Below are 20,270 nucleotides of genomic sequence, written 5' to 3' on the forward strand. Positions count from 1 at the left end.
GAAGGAGAGAGGTAGCGACAAAATAACCACTTGGTTGCTTTTATATCTGCCACTGAAGCATGTACACTTCATGCACATCAGCCATCTGGGTTTCTTGTTTAAATAGAAACTTCCAGAGGATTTTGTCCATCCGAATCTTAGACAGACAGTTTCATTCTTCTTGACTCTTCCCATAAAAGAACAATTAAAGCTTTGATCATTTCCCTTGACCTTGTCATCCTGTGGCCCTGAGAGTTTTGATGGGAGACACTGGGACATAGTTATTTGTCTAACACCATTTTTGTGTGTGTGATAGATCCCTTCTTCCTTATGCGTGGTTGCTTGTGCTTTGAATTCTCCTATCCCTGTTCTTCCCAGGTGTCCTTTCTCAGACACAATTGACACAGTGATGGTTGCAATCAGGAGAGCAGGTTTTGAAACCCTCAGGATCACTCTGGCTGACCTGTGAAGTGGCTGGTGTCCCCATCACTCAGACTTATGACTGGGGGTGTGTCGGTTGGACTTAACAGAGCCAGCAGGAATGGATTGGACACATTAGTGGAGGTGATGGTCCACATCCAGGGCCGGCTCCAGGCACCAGGTGAGCAAGCAGGTGCTTGGGGCGGCCAAGGGGAAGGAGCGGCATGTCGGGCTCTTCAGCAGCAATTCGGCGGCGGGTCCCTCGGTCCCTCTCGGAGGGAAGGACCTGCCACCGAATTGCCGCCGAAGAAGAAAGCGGCGCGGTGAAGCTGCCGCCAATCGCGATCGCGGTGAGTTTTATTTGTTTGTTTTTCCCCCCGCCACTTGGGGCGGCAAAAAACCTGGAGCCGGCCCTGTGCACCACCCTTCCCCAACATCCCAAAACCGATCACTCATATTTAGGGACACTTCCAGAAATGGGTATTATCTCGTGTTGAATTCACTGACTACTGAAGACACCACACTTATTATTGTGCTGCAAATAAATTAGATCTTTTCAAGATTTCTTTCTTGCTTTCTTTTTTTTAAAAGACAAGTAAAAGCTTTCGAGGGGAAACAGCCCATTTCCCACCCAGCTCTACTGGAATCAGACCCGTTCTCCGTCTAGTCCAATCCTGCTGTTAGCTCAGTCAATGAAAACCAGATTTTGCTCCCATTTACACTGGTTCAAATCCAGCATCACATCACTGATAGCTGTGGGATTATTTCAGATATCCATCCCTGTCATTGGGGCAGGACTGGACCCTGGCAATTTCATTGCTGATTTCACTGGGAGTAGACGCAGGCCCTAACTCTATGTAAGGTTATTTCCAAGTTACCCAGAATACACTTCTTTACTTTTCTGCCTCTGAGCTGATCTGAGAGATCATCACCAGGGCCGGCTCCAGGAACCAGCGCAGCAAGCAGGTGCTTGGGGCGGCCAACAGAAAGGGCAGCAGGTCCGGTTCTTCAGTGGCAATTCGGTGGCGGGTCCCTCAGTGCAGTAGATCCCACCGCTCCCACCAGTTGTCACAGAGTGTGGGGAAGACCAGGCCCTGCACCCCCGGCTTCCTGCGATTCACCATGACTCTCAGCCAGCCAGTAAAACAGAAGGTTTATTTCGAGACAGGAACACAGTCCAAAACAGATCTTACCGATAAAGACAACAGAACCCCCTTTAGTTAGGTCCATCTGGGGGCCCCAGGGAGGCCACAGCCCTGTTGGTCAGGGCGCCCCTCTTTATTTCCCAGCCAGCTCCAAACTGAAACTCCCTTCAGCCCTCTCCTTTCTGGCCTTTTTCCCCGGCTCCTCCCCCAGCCTTTGTGTCCTTTGTCCAGTTTCCCAGGCAGAGGTGTTACCTGGCCTCCAATCCCCCCACCCCCTCTTGGGTTCTCATGTTACATGCTCAGGTATGCTCCCTTCCCCAATGCAGGCAGTCCCAGCAAAACTCCCCTGCAACCTTCCCAGGTTAATACTCCCCACTCAGCATTCAAATAACACATCAAGAACATTCCCACTTCGTCACAAAGGCCTAAGTCAAACTGGTGCAACTTTGTTTCTAAATCAGTCACGGCTCCCTAGAGCACTCAGATCTCTCTGCACACAGCTTTGTACCCGTATAACTACTTGAGTTAGGACTGTAATGTTTTCACAGATGTAGTTATAACAGTGCAACGCCTACTTTGGATGAGGTTACTGTACAGCAGTCTAGCTTGTTCCCTTTCTCCTAGGGCCATGAGCAGGCATTTTGTCCGCCTTCTCCTTGCACACCACGGTGTTTGAGAGAAAGAGACGAGTTTGTGACCCCAGAATATTGGTTGTCCCTGATCCATTCCCAGCTTTTCTCATCAATATCCCAAACCGAATCGTACCGGGCATAGGTTGGAGTCACCGGTTACCCAATTGAACCAGGCATAGCTTACAGGTCACTGTCTGGGCTTCAACACTGACCTACCCCTACGCACAGAGCAAGTTTCACTCCCTCCAGCAGGGCCCAGCCGTCTCTTTCTCTCTCTCTCTCTCTCTCTCTCTCTCTCTCTCTCTCACACACACACACACACACACACACACACACACACACACACACAACCTCCCAGGTGTCTCTGCTACAGGAAAAGCACCGGACACTAGGGTGATGCGTTTCCCCCGAGCGTGGGCTCTAGACTGTCCCTGGGTTACTGCCGTCACGGCCTTTACTCTGACAGAGCCCACAACCCGCACCGTCCCTCCGTGCCCAGCTCTCTCCCCTTTCCCTGAAGCGGTTCCTCACACTGTGGTGCCTGGAACCAGCCACTGGCTCCCCACAGCTGCGGCTCCTTCCCCATCCAACACTCCCAGGAGAGTCTCACGTCTCTGGACATCTCCTCTCTCTCGTTTCTATTGTTCAGCTCTGCCCGGGGCTTTAGGCAGCAGGCGCGGCTGGAAGGCTGGATTCAACCCCCCCAGTGTAGGGACCCGATCCACAGTCCCTTGCTTCCCTGAAGGGCTCCAATGAAGGTGAATTGACTTTGGGCCACCGCTGACAGGAAGGTGACTCTGCTTCCCACAGACAGCGCTCCCTGCTAGCGGTGTCCCTCCCTTTATACCCACTGGGGAACCCGCATGCAAATCCCTGCCCCGGGGGGTTCCTGTTAAATACCAACCCCTGGTTCTAGCAGCCTCAGTCTCTCCCCAGACACAGAACTGCCCGGTCCTGCCCGCCGGGGAGTTTCCCTCATTCCATGGAAACGAGAATGAAATCTCTGCTGCTTTTCCTGTCCCTGTTCTCCGCCCCCAGCTGTGAGTGTCTATTAGTGAGCAGGAGAATTGGAGACAGATCCACAGATTCGTTCGGTGGCTAATTTCTTCCCTGCTTTGTTTCTCTTTCCCTGGCATCCTCTCCCAGGTGCAGCTGGTCCCATCCGGCCCGGGGGCGGCGAAGCCCGGAGAGACCCTCGCACTGACCTGCGCTGTCTCGGGTGTTTCCATCACTGAGAGCAGGTACGCCTGGGACTGGGTCCGGCAGCCCCCCAAGAAAGGGCTGGAGTGGGTAGCAAGTATATACCCACCAGACGGGAGAAAGTGGTTTGCCGCATCTCTCCAAAGCCGGACCACCATCTCTTCAGATACCTCCAAGAACCAGTTCTCCCTGCAGCTGGCCTCCCTCACAGCTGCAGACACCGCCATGTATTACTGTGTCAGGGATACACGCACACAGCGACACAAGGCAAAGCGGGGCTGGTACAAAAAGGGGAAGCGGATTGTCTAGAGTCACTCAGGGCCCTGTCACACTCACGTCTCCATTAGAAGCAGGGTGAGACACTGGTCACAAGGGGGTTTAGGAGGTGGAAATCGGGGAAGGAAAATTCCTCGTCTCCTCACTCAGCTCCTGGTAACACGGACACACAGAGATCCCATCTCATGACTCCCCCAGGGGGGATCAATCAGACAAGCACCTGCAGGTCTCGTTCCCATCACTGTGGGGGCAGCCATCCCAGAGCCCTTCCAGTTACTACAGAATCCAGCGCTGCATTTCCCCTTGAGGAGCTGGGGAATTCCCAGGCCGGACCAAGTCAAGGTCCATTTAGCCCAATATCCTGTCTCTGAGCATGACTGGCTGGGGCTGCTTCACATAAGAAACCCGCAGCTGAGGATGTGAGAGAATCCACCCTTCACATCGGGTCTCGCCCTGGTCTCCAACAGAGATTGGGTTAAACTAGCGACATTCAGACTGTGGGGATCCAGCCGCGAGTGACTGCTTAATGCAGGGGTTGGCAACCTTTCAGAAGCGGCGTGCCGAGTCTTCATTTATTCACTCTGATTTAAGGTTTCGTGTGCCAGTTATACATGTTAACGTTTTTAGAAGGTCTATAAGTCTATAATATAGAACTAAACTATTGTATGTAAAGTAAATAAGGTTTTTAAAATGTTTAAGAAGCTTCATTTAAAATTAAATTAAAATGCAGAGCCCCCTGGACCGGTGAGCAGGACCCGGGTAGTGTGAGTGCCACTGAAAATCAGCTCACGTGCCGCCTTCGGCACACGTGCCATAGGTTGCCTACCCCTGCATGTGTCTCCTTCGACCCTGACCAGCACCGATATTAAAACAGGGTGCGATTTAACTATGGAGCAATCCAAGTTACTAACCAATCAGAGTGCCTTTACTGTGTTATTAACCAATTCAGTTCTCAACTTGCACTAAGTTATTAACTTATTTATTGTGGCACTTTTACCGCTATATGTATATTTATGCACATACACACACTAAATATTTCCCGTCATTCACACCACTGTGCCTCTTTCGGGTAACGTGGATGGCTAATTCGGCTCCTTAACCCCTGAGGTCTGACTATGGCCTTGGCTACACTCGGGACTTCACAGCGAGTGTAGTCGCGCCGCCAGCGCTGCGAGAGAGCTCTCGCAGCACTGTATGTACTCCACCTCTCCGAGGGGAGTAGCTGGCAGCGCTGCGAGCGAGCGTGCAGCGCTGTAGGCATTGATTACACTGGCGCTGTACAGCGCTGCACTCAGGGGGGTGTTTTTTCACACCCCTTCGCGCAGCAAGTTGCCGCACTGTACAGCGCCAGTGTAGCCAAGGCCTATCACTGGTTCAAGTCCAGAAGGAGAACAGGTTTAATATTCCTGCCAAATTCTGCCCCCTCCCCAGTGTGTGTCCCTGACCAACCACAATCACAGGCCAGAAGCTGCCTCTTTCCTGTCTGCCAGCGTCCCTCCCTCGTGCCCTGAGAGCTCTTTGCTGGTGTTACTTGGGCAAATCCAACCTGTCTCCCGCTCCCAGTTACACGAGGCGGCCTCTTAGCTACAGAGACTCAGACAGAGAGAGCTGGTTCTTACCCTCCCAGACCGAGCCCCCTTTACCATATTCCCCGCTCCATTTGCTGAATCTTGTTGATTCCCCTTCGCTGGTTTCTCCGTTTTGTGTGAGCATCCGCCTGTTTCTAACGGTTGGATTTATTTCCAAATTCTCTTTACAACCCCGCTGAAATGACGTGAACAATTCAACAGGAGCGTGTGGGTGACTCCCAACCAGTCCTGGCTTCCACCCTCAGAATCCGCACGGGAGGCAGGGAAGTCTCATTAACCCCATTTTACAGATGAGGAACTGAGGCCCAGACTCAACCGCCTAGGGTATCTGAGCACACACCTCCCACGAATACGAATGGGAACTGTGCAGACAGAGCCCCATGGTTAATTTATCCAATGGCAACAGGGAGTGTCTGGGTGATTTAGGAACTCACCCTGCAACTCCTGTCCTGTCTCCTGGGGCCCTCGGGGAATCACCAGACCAATGTATCGCTGTGCTGAGCTGAGCGCATGGTCCCTCTGGGTGTAAAGGGGACCCCTGTCCAAAGGGGACATCGCCATGTACTGAGCACACACGCCCCCCGCCATCTCCTATATCCACCCTGGGGAACCCGCATGCAAATCCCTGCTCTGGGGGTTCCTGTTTAAATACCAACCCCTGGTTCTAGGAGCCCCAGTCTCTCCCCAGACACAGAAGTGCCTGGTCCTGCCTGCTGGGGGATTTCGCTCATAGGAAAACAAGAACAAAATCGCAGTTGCTTTTCCTTTCCCTGTTCTCCGCGAGTGTCTGTGGGGAAGGAGGGAAATTAGGGACTGATCCGTAGATTCATTCCATGATTAATTCAATCTTCTCTTTGTTTCCCTTTCCCCAGGTGTCCTCTCCCAGGCGCAGCTGGTCCAGACCGGCCCGGGAGTGGTGAAGCTTGGAGAGACCCTCAGTATCACCTGTAAAGTCTCTGGTGTCTCTGTCAGCAGCAGGGCCGGCTCCAGGCACCAGCTGAGCAAGCAGGTGCTTGGGGCGGCCAAGGGGAAGGGGTGGCACGTCGGGCTCTTCCGTGGCAATTCGGCGGCGGGTCCCTCGGTCCCTCTCAGAGTGAAGGACCTGCCATCGAATTGCCGCCGAAGAAGAAAGCGGCGCGGTGTGGTGGAGCTGTCGCCGATCGCGATCGCAGCATTTTTGTTTGTTTGGTTGGTTGGTTGGTTTTCCCCCCGCCACTTGGGGTGGCAAAAACCCTGGAGCCGGCCCTGTCCACAACCTTCCCCATCATTCCAAAACCGATCACTCATATTTAGGAACACTTCCAGAAATGAGTATTATCTCACGTTGAATTCACTGACTACTGAAGACACCACCACTTATTATTGTGCTGCAAATAAATTAGATATTTTTTTTCACATCTTAGCTCATAGATACTACCACCCACCGTGATGCAACCCATTTCAAAAAACATGTCACCAGGATGTTAAGGAATGGCGGAATTTCTCTACGTTACAGAGAGAGGGGACTTGCTGTATTTTAGGCTTCTCTTGCTAATTAAGACTGACTAGATAGATTTCAGACTATTAATGAGATCTTTCTGTACATGCTTTGGATAGGAAAGAATGGATGGATGGATGGATGGATGGATGGATGGATGGATGGATGGATGGATGGATGGATGGATGGTCAGTCACACCATTATATTTTATTTTCAACTTTGGATAGATGTATCGATGGTCACATCATTATCTGAATTTAATATACTGTCGGAGTGTGTGTGTGTGTGTGTGTGTGTGTGTGTGTGTGTGTTCCCACAAATAATTTCTATGATTGTGCTTCAGGAAGAAATAGTTTCATGAGTTTTGACTGAAATATCCAAGAATGACAAGATGGGCGGAACAGGATAAAAGAGGGTCAGGATCTAAGTGGGTCCTAATTTGGTGTCACACCACAGGCTCAGAATTGCAAGCTTGTTCAAGCTGCTAATAGACAAACATGGGCCTCCAAGTACATAGCACTGGCTCAATAAATATCTGTTCCCTACAACCCTGCCTGCCGGCTGCATCACTTATTACTAACGAAACACACATGAATGAGGTGTGGGATTTTCAAAAGCAACTAAGGGCCAGAGTTCAAAGTATTTACTTAGATGATTTTAAAAATTCCCACTGGGTGCCAAAATACCTTTAAGTCTGGCCCCAAGTATGTACAGGTGCAGATAGATACCAAGTAGCATTTACAATAGTGGGACTCAGGTACCTAACTCACCTAAGGAGTTTTGTATATCTCACTGGACATATATCAACATCTTTAGGCTTCTAAGTACCTTGTAAATATGTCTCAGTGATTTAGGAGCATAAATCTCATTGAAAGTCAAAGGAATTCCTCCTAAATTACTCAGGTTCTTTAGAAAATCCAACATGGAGAACTGATAACCTTTGTAGAAGTGCTGGTCATCCAATAAATCTCACTGAAACCAAGGGAAGCTGAAGGTGCCCAATGCATTTGGGGTTACATGTGTAAAGGTATCTAGGTTCCTAGTGGGATTTTTAAAATGCAAACCGGCGCCTTTTCCCCATTGAAATCAAAGGGTGTTGGGCACGTTGGTGATTTTGAAGGCAGCTCACAGGCACCTTAGAAATCTGGCTCTTCCTCTCTTTCAAAATTGACTTTGAAAACCAGAATTTCCTCCTAAAGAAAAAGGAATGCAGGAAATAATTCTAGTGATAGGTTTCAATAGATCCCCTTCTTTCTATTAGTAAAAGAATAAATATCGTCACTCAGCAGGACCGGAAAGAAAAGAAAAAAGAAAAACAAAGGAAAAAAGGAAAAGAAAAGACTGGACAGGAATGGATCAGCTGATTCAGACAATGTGATCTATAACCACAACAACACCTTTTATAGGGCACTTTTCATGATTTGTTAGGGTAAAATGTAGATCTCAAAGTGCTTTACAAAGGAGGTAATTTTATAGATGGGGAAACTGAGGGAGAGAGCAGTGACCTGCCCAAGGTCACCAGCAGCGGAGCCAGGTCTCTGGAGTCTCAGTCCAGGGCCTTACCCACTAGACCACCCTGCCTCCTGTGGGCTTCGATACTCTGTCCTCTGGCTTCTGGACAAAGTCTGGGTTAACTCAAGCTGAGCCTAGTGGAGGGATGTATGTCTGCAATGCTCTGCTGTATGGTGTAGTCATGTCCCAGGGGGAGATCCCCAGACACACAGACAGCTCCCTGCCTTCCCTTATAACCGCCCCTACCCCCACCCGTGAAACCCGCATGCAAATCGCTGCCCCGGGGGGTTCCTGTTTAAATACAAACCTCCTGGTTCTCGCAGCTCCTCAGACACTGCCAGACAGTGATATCTGATTGAGCGCTGCCCTAACAAATCATGGAGTCTCTCTTGATTTCCGGTTTGCTGTTATCTGCCCTGACTTGTGAGTATTTCTGTAGAACGCCGGGAACTTTCATACCCGAAACTTGAGGTGTTCAGCGTGAAACTGGGGTAGGAATAATAAGGCCTGTAATCATTTTCCCTCTTTCCAGGCATCCACTCGCAAGTTCAGCTGGTCCCGTCCGGCCCAGGAGCGGTGAAACCCGGAGAGACCCTCACCCTGACCTGCGCCGTCTCTGGCGATTCCAGCAGTGTCATCTCTAGTGGCTGTTGCTACTGGAGCTGGATCCGGCAGAGTCCCGGAAAGGGTTGGAGTGGATGGGACGTATAACTAAAGGTGGAAGCACAAACTACGCCACATCCCTCCAAAGCAGGATCACCATCGCAGTAGAAAGGTTTCAGAGTAGCAGCCGTGTTAGTCTGTATCCGCAAAAAGAAGAACAGGAGGACTTGTGGCACCTTAGAGACTAACAAATTTATTAGAGCATAAGCTTTCGTGGACTATAGCCCACTTCTTCGGATGCATATAGAATGGAACATATATTGAGGAGATATATATACACACATACAGAGAGCATAAACAGGTGGGAGTTGTCTTACCACCTCTGAGAGGCCAATTAATTAAGAGAAAAAAACTTTTGAAGTGATAATCAAGCTAGCCCAGCACAGACAGACAGTTAGATAACAAGTGTGAGAATACTTATAAGGGGAGATAGATTTCAATGTTTGTAATGGCCCAACCATTCCCAGTCCTTATTTAAACCGGAGTTGATTGTGTCTAGTTTGCATATCAATTCTAGCTCAGCAGTTTCTCGTTGGAGTCTGTTTTTGAAGTTTTTCTGTTGTAATATAGCCACCCGCAGGTCTGTCACTGAATGACCAGACAGGTTAAAGTGTTCTCCCACTGGTTTTTGAGTATTTTGATTCCTGATGTCAGATTTGTGTCCATTAATTCTTTTGCGTAGAGACTGTCCGGTTTGGCCAATGTACATGGCAGAGGGGCATTGCTGGCACATGATGGCAATATAGCCTGCGGGTGGCTATATTACAACAGAAAAACTTCAAAAACAGACTCCAACGAGAAACTGCTGAGCTAGAATTGATATGCAAACTAGACACAATCAACTCCGGTTTAAATAAGGACTGGGAATGGTTGGGCCATTACAAACATTGAAATCTATCTCCCCTTATAAGTATTCTCACACTTGTTATCTAACTGTCTGTCTGTGCTGGGCTAGCTTGATTATCACTTCAAAAGTTTTTTTCTCTTAATTAATTGGCCTCTCAGAGGTGGTAAGACAACTCCCACCTGTTTATGCTCTCTGTATGTGTGTATATATATCTCCTCAATATATGTTCCATTCTATATGCATCCGAAGAAGTGGGCTATAGTCCACGAAAGCTTATGCTCTAATAAATTTGTTATTCAAATACCATTCCCAGTCCTTATTTAAACCGGAGTTGATTGTGTCTAGTTTGCATATCAATTCTAGCTCAGCAGTTTCTCGTTGGAGTCTGTTTTTGAAGTTTTTCTGTTGTAATATAGCCACCCGCAGGTCTGTCACTGAATGACCAGACAGGTTAAAGTGTTCTCCCACTGGTTTTTGAGTATTTTGATTCCTGATGTCAGATTTGTGTCCATTAATTCTTTTGCGTAGAGACTGTCCGGTTTGGCCAATGTACATGGCAGAGGGGCATTGCTGGCACATGATGTAATATAGCCTGCGGGTGGCTATATTACAACAGAAAAACTTCAAAAACAGACTCCAACGAGAAACTGCTGAGCTAGAATTGATATGCAAACTAGACACAATCAACTCCGGTTTAAATAAGGACTGGGAATGGTTGGGCCATTACAAACATTGAAATCTATCTCCCCTTATAAGTATTCTCACACTTGTTATCTAACTGTCTGTCTGTGCTGGGCTAGCTTGATTATCACTTCAAAAGTTTTTTTCTCTTAATTAATTGGCCTCTCAGAGGTGGTAAGACAACTCCCACCTGTTTATGCTCTCTGTATGTGTGTATATATATCTCCTCAATATATGTTCCATTCTATATGCATCCGAAGAAGTGGGCTATAGTCCACGAAAGCTTATGCTCTAATAAATTTGTTAGTCTCTAAGGTGCCACAAGTCCTCCTGTTCTTCTCATCGCAGTAGAGTCATCCAAGAACCAGTTCTCCCTGCAGCTCCGCTCGCTGACAGCCGCAGACACCGCCACCTATTACTGTGCCCGAGACACAGTGACACAGCAAAGCGGGACTGGCACAAAAAGGGGAAACGGTCTTATGAAAGTTCCAAGCCATTCTCCCCCAGCGGGGTGGTGTCACTTATTGATTTCTTTGACCCCTCCTCGTCCTTCAATATCACCATTCCCAAATCCAGCTGGTCCATTCCGACTGGGAGCTAGTGACACCAGGAGAGACCCCCGCACTGACTTGTATCGGTGGTTATCTTGTGCAGAGGGACTGGATCCGTCAGCCCCCAGAGGGAGGGTTACAGGGGCCGGGAACCCTACATTCCTACTGCTCATCTTTCCAAAACTTTCTCAACCTCTCTGGGAATGCCCCTGAAGACGAGTTCTGTCCACAGCTGAGTGACATGACAGCTGCAGGAACCGCCGTGTGGTACTGCTCCAGACACAGGCAGTGAGCCAGAGCAAAGCGGGGATCGGCGCTAGAAGGGAAACCGGTTTGCAAACCGTCCTTTAGCACTGGGCGTTAGGAGCTGAGGGAAAGGGACTCACTGACAGGAGGGGTTTTCAGGAGGGGAAGTTGGAAAATACCTCGTGTACCAAGTTCCCTGCAACACAACACACACTGCACGGGTCTTATTCTGTTTCTTTAGGAGGAGTAATGAAAAACACACCTGTATCTACACACCGACTCAGAAGACTTCTCATCCCTTCCAGCAGGTGGCAGCACAGACACATAGACCCAGAAAAGCAAGCGAGCGAGCAGGAGTCACACACTCTCAGGGAAAGAGTAGCAAACACACACACACACAACTGTTTGTGCCGCTACACATAAACACACAAAAGTTGATCCGGATTCCTTCCCTCCCATACGGACGAGCAGGGAGGGAGGGACACCCCCATACACAAGGAGTTGGTCTTTTCTCTACCTAGCAGGAGCCAGGAGGCCTCACAAACACACCCTGGCATTTCTCCTCGGGTGGGACTCATTCAATCCAGCAGAGAGCAGCGGTGACACACACATGAATTTGCACCCACGCGCTATGACACAGTCCTACGAGGAGGCAGGCGCCCCTCGTGGATTAAAATTTAGGAGAACCGGGTTCTGATCCCGACTCTGTTGCTGGGTGACCACAGGAAGTCACTTCACCGCTCTGTGCCTTAGTTTCCCCATCCCTAAAATGGAGACAGTTCTCCTTAATTCCAATAACAGGCGGCAGGGACACACAGCAATACAGTCATACACGTTCCACCCAGGAACGGCGTCAGGGTTTTTGCCACCCTAGGTGGGGGTCCTTCCACACTCCCAGTCTTCGGGGCACTTCGGCGGTGGGGGGTCCTTCCGCGCTCCCGGTCTTCGGGGCACTTCGGCGGCAGGTCCCGGAGCGAGCGAAGGACCCCCCGCAGAATTGCCGCTGAAGACCCGGAGTGCGGAAGGACCCCCTACCGCAGAATTGCCACCGAGGGCGGCAAAATGCCGCCCCCCAAATCCCGGTGCCCTGGGCGACCGCCTAAGTCACCTAAATGGAAGTGCCGGCCCTGGTTCCACCCAGCAGGGGTCTGCAACACCCAAACAATCGCATCTATGACAAGACCCAGACCTTATTCCACATCCAGCCAGGGACATCACCACACAGACACACAGCAGTGGAGAGAACAGGTCTGGACACTCAAACCGAGGGGGTCAATCAAGGAGGAGGGAGAGCTGAAGGGTTTTAAGCTCCGTGGCAGTGTATTGAAACTGTTCGGTGTCACTTGAAGAGATGGCCCAGCGTCCCACAAATAAAGCAGTTCTGTGTTTCGCCCCGGTGTGAGGTGCAGGCCCGTGGAAGGAGAAGATTCTGGCTAAATCAGAGCCCCTTGTCAAGCCCTTTAACCTCCATCCCCGCTGGGCAAAACCCACATGCAAATCCCTGCCCTGCTTAAACACCAACCCCGGATCCCACGAGCCTCAGGCACCGCGCCGCACTGGCACGTTTCTTCCTGCTGCGGGGTATCCCCTTCCTGCCACACCTCGCAGAAATGGCGTTGCTGCTGCTGGGGTTTCTTTTCTGCCTCGTGGGGGCTCCCTTCTGTGAGTATCTCGGGGACACGCAGCCCCTGCTCTCCTCCCTGCCCGCAGTGCAGCGTGGAGCGTCACGTCTCCTTTTCTCTCCTTCGCCAAGGTGTCCGCTCACAGATCCAGCTGGTCCCGTCTGCCCCGGGAGTGGTGAAGCCCGGAGAGTCCCTCACAGTGACTTGTACCGTGTCGGGGGACTCCATCGCTACCCACGCCTGGTGGAACTGGGTGCGCCAACTCCCCGGCCGAGGGCTGCAATGGGTAGGGCGCATCCATTTCTCCGGGAGCACGAACTACGCCCCCGACCTGCAAACCCGAGCGAACATCGCCAAAGATGACGCCAAGAATGAGTTTTACCTGCAGCTCCGCTCCCTGACCGCTGCGGACACCGCCACCTATTACTGCACCAGGTGGGACCCACAGTGATACGCACCATGACAAGATCCCAGGAGGGGAGAGAGTCCCTGAATGAAGCGGCGCCGTCTCTTCCCTGTTACAACCTCCCTGCCCTCTCTTAAGGCACCTGAGATCTTCCCCCTTTGCGCTGATAGCTCGTTTCCAATCCGGAAAAATGTCCAGTTGCTGTTTCCTAATTATCTTGAATCTTCATTGGCCGGGAGGAAGTGTGATTCGGGGATCAGGAGCTGGCCAGAGGCACATCTGTCATGTTTATTGCTCTGCAAGACCTGAGGCAAATCACTTAGAGCCAGATTTTTAAAGGTATTTGGGCGCCTAATAATTCCCGTTGAAATACCTTTAAAAACCTGGCCATTCATTAGGCTCTGTGACTGCCCCCCCGGGCTACCAGACAAATCAGAATCCTGAGTTTCACCTGATGAAAAGGGCCAGGCCCCAGAGAGATCCCCACCTGCAACCAGAATTAATTTATCAGCTCGTCAATTTTCCCATGTTCCGCTGCAGGGCAGCAGCATCTCAATCTGTTTCCTCCATTTAGCCCAGAACCAGCTCCCTGCCAGTGGCTGGGGCAGGGATATTACAGCAGTTCCACCTGGCAGACAGACTACGGCTCATCTTTCTAGAGCCGAATCACCATCGCCATAGATTCCTCCAAGAACCAGTTCTCCCTGCGGCTCCGCTCGCTGGCAGGTGTAGACACCGCCACGTATTACTGCGCCAGAGACACAGTGACACAGAGCAAAGCAGGGACCTGTGCAAATCAATGGGACATGGATTCTGACCAGACTTTCTGGCCTCTATCTTGCTGTAATTTATCTGTCTAGAGAAAGGGGAACGCAAACACAAGAAATTTGCACTAGACGGAAATGAAGGGACATCTTCTGCTTCCCCTTTCCACTCCCTCCTCTCCCCAAATACACTCCTTCTGTGCTAAACAGTCCTGAGAATCTTGGCACCGTGACCTTAAAGAATCAACAGCTGTCGCTTCAATTACTCTGAATTAATATAAATCAGTTTATTTATTGTTTGTGCATTCTCTTATTTCGGTTTCAAATTCGTTCCAGCGGTTCAGCTTGGGAGCCAGGAAAAAGGCTGGAAGCAAAGTTTATAACCAAAGTGTAAGAGTGTCCACATACAAAAAGTCGAAACGGTTAATCTCAATGGTATTGGAATCACATTGTTATTTACATCATCATCCCTGTGAGTGTAGAAAGTGTACACACACACACACACACACACACACACACCAGATCTCATTCCCTCCAGTAGGGGAAGCAGTGATACAAGCAGAGAGAAAGCGAGAGAGAATGAGAATGCTCTTGTATTCCAGAACTCTGTAAAGGAACATGTGAGTTTTTTTCTCTTTCATAGAAACAAGATTAGATCTCAGATGAGACTTGAGGTCCAGCTAATCCGGTCCTACTCCAACGGTAGCTGATGCTTCAGAGGAAGGTTGTTTGCAGTGTTGTTGTCGCCCTGATGGTCCCAAAAATATTAAGATACACAAGGTGGGTGAGGTAATATCTGCTACTGAAACAACTTCTAATGGTGAAAGAGACACGTGTTTGAGCAACACAGAGCTTCTCTGCGGGTCTGGAAAAGGTCAGACCTGAAGAAGACCTCTGTGTAGCCAGACAGCTTGTCTCTTTCATCAACAGAAGTTGGTCCAATCACAGATATTATTTCACTCACTTTGTCTCTCAGAGGAAGGTGGATGATAATCTGAGCCACACACAGGTTTTACTAAATCAGATACTAAACCTCGAAGATTACTTATGGGCTTGTTGCAGGAATCATCGGGTGAGGTTCAATGCCTTGTGTTAAGCAGGTCAGGCTAGATGATGGGATCCCTTGGTAGTCCCATCTGGCCTTAATATCTATGAATCTATGAAAATTACTGAAATGTTCCCAATGTGATTGCAAATGAAATGAAATTACATGAAAACTCAATGGAATTTTACATTCAATGAGATTTAGCTGCCTAACTCCCTTAGGTCTGTCTGGGGGAAAAAGCCATTGAATTATAATAATTAACACAAGAATTCAGGCTCACACCTTCTGTTTAACCTTCAGTGTTTGGACACCACCTGCAGCAACGTTTCCTGACAGCTGCAGACACGGCCACCTATTACTGTGCCAGAAGGAGCCCAGTGACAGAGAGCAAAGAAGGGACTCATACAAAAAAGATGAGGCCAGTAAACAATAGTGAGGTCAGAGTTATGGAGACAGTTAAGCCACCCAGAGAGAGAGACCCACAGTAAATTGAATCTGAAAAGGCATATATATATGAAGAGATTTTCCCCAGAGAATCCAGAACTTGCCCCCTTTTCCTGCCCACCGTTTGCCTTTCAGCTACCACAGGATCTCGTCAAACTCCCTGAGAAAATACATGTATTTCAATGGTTGCATGAACAGGCAGGGGAAGATTAATGGAAATGTAGAGTTACACAAAATCACTCAAGGACCAAAATAAGCCCCACAAATCTCATTCCCTGTCTTAGGGGGCAGCAGTGTTTCTCCCACCCTCCCTCACTCCCGGGCAGTTCTTCTACATGAAACACACCTCGGAATACGGCGCTGGGTTTCTCCCCGGCCTGCGGGTCAGATTCTGCCCTGTGTCCTGCCACCACAGCCTGTGTCCTGACAAAGCCCAGGGGCTGCATCTTCTCTCCATTCCCTTTTCCTTCCCTCTCACCACAGCTGCTTTTCAGGCTCTGTGGCCTAAACCCGCCCTTCCCCCATGTTCAGCTGCTGCTCCTTCCCCATCTGACATCAGGGGGAGGGATAGCTCAGTGGTTTGGGCATTGGCCTGCTCAACCCAGGGTGCAGGGTTACCATACGTCCAGATTTTCCCGGACATGTCCGGGTTTTTGGGCCTCAAATCCCCGTCCGGGGGGAAATCCCAAAAAGCCGAACATGTCCGGGAAAATCAGGATATGCAGGCCCGGCGGTGCTGGGCCGGGGGCCAGGCGCTGGGCCGGCGGTGCTGAGCCGGGGGCCAGGGGCCGGGCTAGCGGTGCTGAGCCGGGGGCTGGGCCGGCGGTGCTGGGCCGGGGGCCGGGCCGGGGGGTGCTGGGCCAGGCCGGCAGTGCTGGGGGGGCCGGGGCTGGCACCCCAGGGCCTGAGCCGAGCCAGGCTGGAGACGCCGCGGGGGGGCCAGACTGGGCCGCGCCTCCTCCCCCCACCCACCCCCAGCTTACCTGCTGCCTGCTTCAGGCTTCCCCCAAATCAAATGTTCGCGGGAAGCAGGGGAGGGGGCGGAGTTGGGGCGGGGATTGTGGGGAAGGGGTGGAGTTGGGGCAGGGGCGGGGCTGGGGGCGGGGCCCCGTGGAGTGTCCTCTTTTTGAACACTCAAAATATGGTAACCCTAGGGTTGTGAGTTCAATCCTTGAAGGTGCCACTTAGGGATCTGGGGCAAAATCAGTACTTGGTCCTGCTAGTGAAGGCAGGGGGCTGGACTCGATGACCTTTCAAGGTCCCGTCCGTTTCTAAGAGATGGGCTATCTCCATTAATTAATAAAATTCCCAGGAGAGTGTCATTTCCCTGGGCCCATTTATATCTATCTAACTGCTTGAATTCGGAGTATAATGTTTTCACCCATGTAGTTATAACAGTGCAAGGCCTACTTTGGATGAGGTTATGCCAGTGTAAAGGTACCTTACTCCACTCTAGTTTGTCCTCTTTCTCCTCTGGGTCATGAGCAGCATTTTGTCAGCTTCTCCGAGGACGTCCCGGCGTTTGACAGAAAGAGCATAGTGTATGGCCCCAGACTATTGGCTGTTCCTGAGCCATTCCCTGCTTTTCTCAGCAATGTCCCGAACCGCAGAGCTTGGAAGGGAGTCAACAGATACTTTACAGGCCAGTGTAAGGGACTGTCTGGGTTCAGCCTCACGCACACCTACACACCGAGCAAGTTTCACTCCCCACAGCAGCGCACAGCAGTGTGTCTCTCTCACACTGTCTCTCCCCCTCACAGGTGTCTCTGGTACAGGAAAAGCACCGGACACTAGGGCGATGCGTTTCCCCCATGCGTGGGCTCTAGACTGTCCCTGAGTTACTACCGTCACGACCTTTACTCTGACAGAGCCCACAACCCGCACAGTCCCTCCGTGCCCAGCTCTCTCCCTTTCCCTGAAGCGGTTCCTCACACTGTGGTGCCTGGAACCAGCCGCTGGCTCCCCGCAGCTGCGGCTCCTTCCCCATCCGACATTCCCGGGAGAGTCTCACGTCTCTGGACATCTCCTCTCTCTCGTTTCTATTGTTCAGCTCTGCCCGGGGCATTCGGCAGCAGGCGCTGCTGGAAGGCTGGATTCAAACCCCCCAGTGTAGGGACCCGATCCACAGTCCCTTGCTTCCCTGAAGGGCTCCAATGAAGGTGAATTGACTTTGGGCCACCGCTGACAGGAAGGGGATGTGTGACTCTGCTTCCCACAGACAGCACTCCCTGCCTGGTGGTGTCCCTCCCTTTTTACCCCCTGGGGAACCTGCATGCAAATCCCTGCCCCAGGGGGTTCCTGTTAAATACCAACCCCTGGTTCTAGCAGCCTCAGTCTCTCCCCAGACACAAAACTGCCCAGTCCTGTCCTCTGGGGAGTATCCCTCATTTTACAAAAAGGAGAATGAAATCTCTCTGGCTTTTCCTTTCCTTGTTCTCCGCCTTCACCTGTGAGTGTCTATCGGACAGCGGGAGAATTGGGGACAGATGCACAGATTCGTTAGGTGGCTAATTTCCTCCATGTTTTGTTTCTCTTTCCCCAGGTGTCATCTCTCAGGTGCAGCTGGTCCAGTCCGGCCCGGGGGCGGTGAAGCCCGGAGAGACCCTCGCACTGACCTGCGCTGTCTCGGGTGTTTCCATCACTAGCAGCAGCTACACCTGGAACTGGGTCCGGCAGCCCCCCGGGAAAGGGCTGGAGTGGGTAGCACGTATATACCCACACGACGGGGGAAAGTGGTTTGCCGCGTCTCTCCAAAGCCGGACCACCATCTCTTCGGACACCTCCAAGAACCAGTTCTCCCTGCAGCTGGCCTCCCTCGCAGCTGCAGACACCGCCATGTATTACTGTGCCAGAGAGACACAGCGACACAGAGCAAAGCGGGGCTGGTACAAAAAGGGGAAGCGGATTGTCTAGAGTCACTTGGGGCCTTGTCACACTCACGTCTCCATTAGAAGCAGGGTGAGACACTGGTCACAAGGGGTTTAGGAGGTGGAAATCAGGGAAGGAAAATTTCTCGTCTCCTCACTCAGCTCCTGGTAACACGGACACACAGAGATCCCATCTTACGGCCCCCCAGGGAGGATCAATCAGACAAGCACCGGCAGGTCGCGTTCCCATCGCTGTGGGAGGTTTGATAGCTATCGATATACAAATATCAATACAAATACAATATACACATATTTATGTGTATCTATTCAATATATTTAGTGTGTAGACACAAACTAAACATTTCCCGTCATTCATACCACTGTGGCTCTTTCGGGTAATGTTGGTCACTAATTCGGCTCCTTAACCCCTGAGGTTTGACTATCACTGGTTCAAGTCCCGAAGGAGAAGGTTTAATATCCCCGCCAGCCATATTCTGCCCCCTATCCAGTGTGTGTCCCAGGCAGCCCCGACCCTGACCAATCACAGGACTCCTTTGGATACAGCCCAGAAGCTGCCGCTTTCCTGTCTGCCAACTTCCCGGCCTCCCTCGTGCCGTGAGAGCTGTTTGCTGGTGTTACTTGGGCAAATCCAACCTTTCTTCCTCTCCCAGTTAGACGGCCTGGCCTCTTAGCTAGAGACCCAGACAGAGAGAGCTGGCCCTCACCCTCCCGTCCCGGGCCCGGGCCCCCTTTACCCAAATCCCTGCTTCACTTTCTGAATCCTCTTGCTTCCCCTTTGCTGGTTCTTCCTGCATTTTATGTGAGCATCTGCCTCTTTACAACCATACAAGCATTCCTGGGTTTGACCCTCACAATCCGCACTGAGCCAGGGAAGTCTCATTAACCCTGTTTTACAGACGAAGAACTGAGGCCCAGACTCACTGAGGGCGAGATTACCCAACCCGCCTAGGGTATTTGGGCACCCCCCTCCCACTAACACGAGTGGGATTTGTGCACCCACAGCCACTACATGGATTTACCCAATGGCAACAGGGATGGTCTGGACGATTTAGGAACGGACCCTGAGATTTCTGTCCTCGCTCCTAAGGCCCTAGGCGAATCACCAGAACAATTTATAGCTCTGCTGAGCTGAGCGCAGGGTCTCTCTGGGGTGTAAAGGGGGCCCCTGTCCGAAGGGGACATCGCCATGTACTGAGCGCTCAGCCCTGTCATCTCTTATACCCACCCTGGGAACCCGCATGCAAATCCCTGCCCCGGGGGGATCCTGGTAAAATACAAACCCCTGGTTCTAGGAGCCCCAGTCTCTCCCCAGACAGAGAACTGCCCGGTCCTGCCCGCTGGGGGATTTCCCTCAATCTCTGCAAACGAGAATGAAATCTCTGTGGCTTTTCCTTTCCCTGTTCTATGCCCCGGTCTGTGAGTGTCTATCGGGTAGTGGGGGAAATTAGGGACAGAGCCACAGACTTTTCTGGTCATAACGTTTGCTTTTTTTCACCCCCACCCCACCCCCCAGATGTTCTCTCCCAGGCGCAGCTGGTACAGACCGGCCGGGAGCGGTGAAGCCCGGAGAGACCCTCAGTATCACCTGTAAAGTCTCTGGTGTCTCCGTCAACAGCTACTATTGGAGCTGGGCCTGGCAGCCCCCTGGAAAGGGCTGGGGTGGATGGGGTTTATCCGCAGCATTGCGGGTCCACAGAGTATAACTCAGGTCTCAAACCTCCTGTCACCATCACCAGGGACACCTCGAATGACGAAGTTTATCTCCAGCTCGACTCCCGGACAGCTGCAGACAGCGGCACCAATTACTGCGCCAGGCACACAGTGACACAGAGCCGGGACTGGCACAAAAAGGGGAAGTGGATTTCTAAATAGGCAGTCGACT

General features: G+C 51.1%; 1 pseudogene and 2 gene segments (V, D, J or C); all 3 read left to right on the forward strand.

The window, feature by feature from the left end:
• LOC122173242 (Ig mu chain C region secreted form-like) overlaps positions 1 to 20,270 on the forward strand; it is a 1,717,225-nt gene that overhangs the window by 1,530,925 nt on the left and 166,030 nt on the right.
• The window catches only part of LOC101946746 (immunoglobulin heavy constant epsilon-like), a 253,341-nt gene that overhangs the window by 2,215 nt on the left and 230,856 nt on the right, over positions 1 to 20,270 (forward strand).
• On the forward strand, positions 8,570 to 12,071 carry LOC135975405 (putative V-set and immunoglobulin domain-containing-like protein IGHV4OR15-8; annotated as a pseudogene).

Source organism: Chrysemys picta, chromosome 13 (genome assembly GCF_011386835.1).
Source record: "Chrysemys picta bellii isolate R12L10 chromosome 13, ASM1138683v2, whole genome shotgun sequence".
NCBI classification, from domain to species: Eukaryota; Metazoa; Chordata; order Testudines; family Emydidae; genus Chrysemys; species Chrysemys picta.